This window comes from Dipteris shenzhenensis, chromosome 18, assembly GCF_047967505.1.
Source record: "Dipteris shenzhenensis isolate YYH24624 ecotype China chromosome 18, Dip_SZ_1.0, whole genome shotgun sequence".
NCBI classification, from domain to species: Eukaryota; Viridiplantae; Streptophyta; class Polypodiopsida; order Gleicheniales; family Dipteridaceae; genus Dipteris; species Dipteris shenzhenensis.
Genome location: NC_141613.1, coordinates 2,080,115 through 2,087,741, shown reverse-complemented (window position 1 = coordinate 2,087,741; position 7,627 = coordinate 2,080,115).

Below are 7,627 nucleotides of genomic sequence, written 5' to 3'. Positions count from 1 at the left end.
TACTCCATGGATGTTAACATGCCCCCCTTCATGTTGCTGAGCCACCCTCGGATCAGTTGCGCTGGAGGAGGTGTATGTTGATGACTGTCTATAGGACTGCATAGCGGTCCAGCTAGCGTGGAGTTAGTTATGTGAGGCATGAGAAATACTTCCAAAAGTGGGTGGCATGCATATCCTCGTACGTGCGGATGTGGTGTCCGTGGAGATTGCAGATGTGGAGGTAGAGGCGAGGTAACTGAAATTGCATAGGACCGATGTCGGGGTTGAAGACAATCTGATTGGTTAGATTATGGAGGTGGTCATAGATGGGGTGACTGTGCACGGGGAGGTTGCGGACGAGGCGGTTGAAGTGGACCGTTGCCACAATGGCGGGGTCGGGTATCGAGCTGTGCATGTCATTGAATGACTAGAGGTGGAACAAAAATCTTTCCTGAGTCATTTCTTTGGGGAAGTGGTACTTTGGAAAATTGTACAACATATTAGGGTCCTTTTGCTAGAGCTCTCAAAACTCCACCCAAGTCCATCATCATTCCATTGGTATGTACAAAGGGTGGATCCAGCGATTGACATGGCCACTGCAGTAGCACCACCAAAACTACTCTAGTTTTAGGAAAAGAATGTGCCAGCAAGGATATAGACCAGCATCTACATTGGTCTGTGGGACTGAAGCATCGGGGGCGAGGTGTTGAGATATCGAGCTCCACTCACAATATGCCAGGGTGACCGTTGTGTATTTATGTCACCGACTGGTTAGCTGGAGATGCGGTTGGTACACCGCTCACGAATAATAGCTGGATGACAGCTATCCTTATCTACACTAGTTCGTGGCTCAGTTAGTATGCCACCTTAGTTAGTTGAGTTTGGTTTGAGACCCACATATAGGGTTCTTCTATTTCTTTGTACTAGAGTTCTTTTGGCTTTTACAACTAAGAAGAGGAAAACTGTTTTCAGCCTCCACCTTCGTGTGTATTCCCCCATTGTGCATGTGAGAAAGCCGCAAGTGAGACTCCTTCCCTCTCTCCCATGATCTTCACATGGTATCAGAGCCTTGTTCATGGTAAGGAGCTCAAGAAAGCAAGCCAAGTTCGTGGTGTCCTGGTAAGAGGACCCGTGTTGCTTTCCTATTTCGAGTTTGGGAGCAAATCTCTGCAGGTAGCACAGCTAGAAGTGCAAGAGTGCACTGTCTCAGATTGATACGCCCTTCGCGGTGTGGCGAGAGCGCAGTATATGCTACGGGAAAGGGCGGAGCCCCCTATGACATTATTTTTCTGATTCGAGGTCATTTCGAGGCCCGTTTTGGAGACGGAAGTTCTTCGCAGGCACTCAAAAAAAGGCCCTGTTTTTTGCTGTGCGACCACTGCGCGGCTAGTCGGTGGAAAGGTGCCGCAGAAATTGCATCGTATGCCTGTGTGCAGAGATATTGGGAGTTGCAGATTCATGCCTATTGCCTGTTGATGCAAAATCGTCACTAAAAAGTGACTGTGTGGTGAAATACCACTTTCGTCAGTTTTGCAGATCTGGCTGTGTGAGGCAAAAGCTGTGTTTTTTGCAGTGACAGAATATTTTGCAGTGTTCTGTAATGGCATCTGATTCTCTTTCACAGATTGTCACTGAAAAGCTTGACAAGAACAACTTCCAGGCATGAAAGTTTAGAATGACGAATTTCTTGATGGGAAAAGAATATTGGGAATTCATTACAGGAAATGAAGAAGAACCTGTTCTTCCTAATGTTCCCAATCAACAGGAAATGCAGGCATTCAAAGGATGGCATGAGAGAGCCAGGAAAGTTATGTACTAGCTGTCTATCAGTATTTCGGACTCCATGATTGTGCATATTCAAGATGCAAATATGCCAAAGGAGGCATGGGATACTTTGGCAAAAATGTATAGCACAAATACGCAAGCCAGGAAAATGCAACTCAAACAGGAGTTGCACAATGTGCAGAGAGAAAATTTGAGCATAAATGACTACCACATGAAAGTGAAGAAAATTGCAGATGCACTTGCTTCCATTGGGTCGCCAGTGGATGATGACGATTTGGTTTCTGTGACCTTGAATGGTCTAGGAAAGGATTATGCACAATTCCGGACATCCATTGCCGTCCGTGAAAAATTTCCAGATTTTGAGGAGTTGACTACTCTTCTAATTTCTGAAGAGCAGAGAAATGGGGGTGCATCTTCTTCAGCAAGAACTTCAAAAGAAACTGTCTTCTACTCAAATGCTGGCAGAGGTAGAGGCAGAGGTAGAGGAGGCCGATCTGCAGGCCGTGGTAGAAATCAGAATATGCAGCAAATGCAAGAAAACCAGTCCTATGCAGGAGGACGTGGTAACTCTAGAGGCAGGGGGAGCCAAAGAGGCCGTGGTGGATGGCAGAGAAGCCAAAATGCAAACAGCAATGTTGAATGCTACTATTGTGGCAAAATGGGTCATATGGCGAAGGACTGCTACAAAAATCAGAATGACATTATGAATGGAAAATTGCAGCAAGGCAATTATGCATCTTCTAGCAGGCAGGGTGATGACAGAAATGAGCATCTTTTTATGGTGCAGCATATGACCAATTCTGTGACAAGTGCAGAAGAACAAAATGATGTGTGGTATGTTGACTCAGGTGCATCAAACCACATGACAAGTCATGCAGAATGGATGCAAGATGCAAGGAAAATGGAAAAGCCAGGATTTGTGGAGACTGGTGATGATACTGCACATCCTATTGTGCAGATTGGCAAAATTCCTTTGTCTATGCAGGATGGGAAAAAGAAATACTTGTCTGATGTATTTCATGTCCCGAACATCAGCAAGAACCTGGTTTCTGTTGGTCAAATGGTTGAGCAGGGCTTGCAGGTCAGATTTAATCCTCATGGATGCTTTGTTGAGGATATGAAAAATAATGGTCGCTTGATAGCAAAAGGAAAGAAGAAGGGCAGGATGTTTACGTTGGATGCAGACATGCCTGAATTGAGTGCAGCAATGTTTGCACTGTTGGAATACTGAAAGGAAAGAGTAGAGTGGACACAAAATTAGAATACTTGCTTATAGAATGAAGAAGAAAGAGGTCCTTAAGTAGGCACCTCATACAAGGTCACTGACATCACTGATGACCTCAAAGCTCCACAATCATCTCCTCAATCTGCTCCTAGATTCACTCAATCATCCTATGTGGCTTTTCCACCACCTAACTATGCTTGTGGGCACCTAACTGTGCCTCTAGCACTCACACATAGAAACATAAGGTGTGCCTGAGGCATACACCTTGAGATATCCCAACAAACCCCCCCTCAAGGGAATGCCTCAAGCTATGTCAAGGATACATCTAGTCTCATAGTTTCTCATGCCATCTCATGGTGGTCAAGGATAAATCTATGGCTAGGTTCTCATGCTAGCAAGGGTTTCCTTGGGTGTAAGGTAAACAGAAAGGGATACAAACAAACCTTCCAATGGTTATCTCCCCTACATGTACATGCACACAATGTCTGTAGGAGGTACCATGGAACAAAACATACACATGGCCTACATCATAAGGTGACCAGAGGTGTTTACAAAACACACAACACACAATAATTTATTTTCATTCATTTTGGAGGACTATCCAGGCTGAGTACCTTGACATAAAAAGAGTGATCTGGAGCATACATAGAGATGATTTAAAATGCATAATCTTCATGGGATGCCTCATCTTGTGGAGGCAAATTCACTGTAAGTAGATTTGCATTTTCTGTCTTTGCTTTGTCTCTGCAGAACTTCTCACTATGGTTGTTTTTGCCACAGTGCTTACATGGATTAACTTTGAAGCAGTCCTTTGAAAGGTGATTTGTCTTTCCACAGTGATTGCAAGGAGAGTACTTGCCCTTCTGGAATTTCATAACATAAGCAGTGTCATTGCCTTTCCTTAACTCCATGTGTCTTTCTTCTTCTTGGAGAGCTGAGATAATGCCTTCAAGGTTTGGATTGGGAAGATTCTTCAAAGTGCTTACAATGTGATCAAAGCTTTCAGGCATACTCTTAAGTAGTACTGCCATAGCATCATCAGGGGTGATAGGAGAGTTGATAGAAGCTAACTGAGTCATAAGACTCCGCATATAGTTGACATGGGCAGCTAAAGTAGTATCACTTGCCATCTTTAATTCAAAGAAAGAGATTTTAAGTGATAGTTTAGAAATATGAGAGCTTGCACCAAAAATCAAATCTAGCTTCTGCCATGCTTCCGATGGAGACTCCAAGTCAGATATATGATGTATGTAATCATCACCCAAAGCTAAAGCAATTATACCATATGCTTTTTCTTCTCTTGCTGGATCCCTTGCCGGTCGTGTCGGAGCTGAAGATTCCCCAGCATTTGAGGCTGTAGAAGAAGCGGTAGGAGTAGGTTTGACAAGTCCCCATAAGTTCTCCCGCATTAATGCAAATTTTACCTTCATTTGCCATGTATGGAACCCCTTTCCATTGAACTTCTCAAGATTATATAAAGTAGCCATGAGAGGGTCTAACCCAGATATTGGGCAATGTCTATCTCTCTTACAAGGCAAAAAGAACTGAAATACTTCCAAAGTATAGCCACTTGATGTAGCAAATAGTAGTGACTAGTTTTCAAACAATGATGCTACTTTTGCATGCTTCATAGGAGTGAATGAAATAAACACTTTCCAATCACATCCAAGTCTAGCAAGTCAAAACAAAGCTGAAGCAACACTTGTAGTGAAGTAATTAAAAACTTCAAAAGACCAGAAATGCTAGAGTAGCATTTTATGTAGCATCATTTTCAAAAGTATGTCAAAACTGTCAAAACTAGAGAGCTGAACTTGGAGGGCTCATATCACACTCTTCAAAGCAAAAAAAAGAGGGCTTTCTGAGGCAAAAGAAAGCTGGTATACCACAGTAGATCCTCTGGGAAGAAGAGGCGAAAATATGCGTCAGGTCGCCTTCACCTTCATGAACAAAGTCGACTGGTTTTTCTCTGTTTTCTCCTTCAATATGCAGCCATTGCTGCTCAGATTTCAGCACAAGGTAGCTCTAGGTATGGAGAAGCTTGCCCTGGAAGGAATTAGGAAAAGACAGAGCAGGTGCAGAGAACTTGCAGTAGAGGATTTCGACGACTTTTCTGCAATGGCGACGAGCAGCGCGCGAATTTCGTCGATTCCTTCCAGCTCAAAGTTTGCCCCAACCAGAGGGATCTCCAGCAGAAAGGGCGTGGGAAATGGTTGAGGATTGAAGGAGAACAAGCTCAAGCAAAATTTTTGGAGAAGAGGGAGAGATTGTGAAGAAGAAGAAGAAGATGATGATGATGATGTGGCAGAAATGGGCTCAAGGAGGATCAAATGGCTCTGATACCATGTTGGAATACTGAAAGGAAAGAGTAGAGTGGACACAAAATCAGAATACTTGCTTATAGAATGAAGAAGAAAGAGGTCCTTAAGTAGGCACCTCATACAAGGTCACTGACATCACTGATGACCTCAAAGCTCCACAATCATCTCCTCAATCTGCTCCTAGATTCACTCAATCATCCTATGTGGCATTTCCACCACCTAACTGTGCTTGTGGGCACCTAACTGTGCCTCTAGCACTCACACATAGAAACATAAGGTGTGCCTGAGGCATACACCTTGAGATATCCCAACATGCACATGGGACCAGTGTAGTTGCAGATATTGATATCTGGCACAAACGCATTGGTCATGTTAATATACAGTGACTTAAATCAATGCAAGCCCAAAATATTGTTGCAGGATTGCCTAAATTCAAGGTTGCAGAAATGCACAAGGTTTGTGAAGCCTGTCAATTTGGGAAACAGGTAAGGAAACCTTTTCCTAGGCATGTTCAAGAGAGTAAAAAGCCATTGGAATTAATCCACTCTGATGTGTGGACTACAAAAGCTGCATCTATTGGAGGCTGTCACTATTTTGTCACATTTATTGATGACTTCAGCAGAAAAATGTGGGTGTATTTTATGAAAAAGAAAAGTGAAGTGTTTGGGCACTTCAAAGCTTTCAAAGCTATGGTTGAAAAAGAAACAGGCCTGCAAATAAAATGCCTAAGGTCAGATGGAGGGGGAGAGTACCTCTCAAATGAGTTTGCAAGGTTCTTGCAGGAGCATGGTATAAAGCAGCAATATTCATGCAGCCATACCCCACAGCAAAATGGAATTGCAGAAAGAAAAAACACACATATTGGAGAGGTATCTCGGGCTATGCTAAATAAAAAAGATCTACCAGATTATTATTGGGCTGAAGCAGTTGCTACAGCAGTCTATATAATGAACAGGACTCCCACTGCAGCAATACATGGCATGACGCCAGAGGAGATGTATACTGGTAGGAAACCAGATATTTCTCATCTGAAGATTTTTGGTTGCATTGCCTATGTCCATGTGCCAGATGAGTTGAGGTCCAAGTTGGATCCAAAAGCTGAGAAGTGCGTCTTTATTGGTTGTTCTCTGCAGCAGAAAGGGTATATTTGCTATAACCCTTCTACACGTAAGTTCACAGTGAGCAGAGATGTTGTTTTTTATGAGATGAGCAACTGGTATAAACCAGTAAATGTGATGATTGATGTAGATGCACAAAATGGTAATGCTGCACAGAATGCACAGCAGCAATCACAAAATATCAGTGGACCTGGAGTGTCCTCTACCAGCGGTTCACATACTTCGCCATGGACAGGCAGATTGAGATCAGGAGAATCCCCTCAAAGCAATGTAGAGAGTGGTATGCAGGTATCACGAAAAGGAAAAGAGAAGGTAGATCAGCCCATGTTTAATGTGAATGCAGGTCACTCTTGTGTGGATGGTGAATCCAGTGGCTCAGAGCAGAGCATTGATGATGAGTTGGGTATTCCTTCTGTTGTTACACCTAGAGTAAGGAAGACCAGGGATGTTTTGAGAGCACCTGGAAGTGAGCCTATTTTGCGTAGGTCTACCAGGGTTAGGTATCCTATGGATAGGCTGAAATATGATGGATTTACAGCCATTCACTATGCCTATATGGTCAAAGTGATACAGGAACCAAAACCCACTTCTTTTGAGCAAGCCATGGGAAATGAAAAATGGGAGAAAGCCATGGATGAAGAAATGGATGCCTTGGATGCTAATGCTACATGGGAATTGGTGCCTTTGCCTAAAGGCAAGAATGCAATTGGTTGTAAGTGGGTTTATAAGATCAAGCACAATGCAGATGGTTCTGTGAATAGATACAAGGCAAGATTAGTTGTCAAGGGGTATGCACAGACATATGGCATTGATTATGAAGAAACTTTCAGCCCGGTTGCAAGGATGGCAACCGTAAGAGCAGCCATTGCTATGGCTGCATCAAAGGGATGGTCTTTACATCAGATGGATGTAAAGAATGCCTTCTTGCATGGTGATTTGCAAGAAGAGGTCTTTATGGAGCAGCCAGCAGGTTATGTTCATGCTATTCATCCTGAGTTTGTTTGCAGGTTGAAGAAAGCCTTGTATGGCTTGAAGCAAGCACCTAGAGCATGGTCTGACAAGATAGGACAGTATCTTGTCACTATTGGCTTTCAGATTTCCAAGGCAGATTTCTCACTCTATGTGAGAAAAACAGAGAAAGGGATTATGCTGCTGGTCATTTATGTTGATGATTTGATCATCACATGTGATAGTGATGAAGA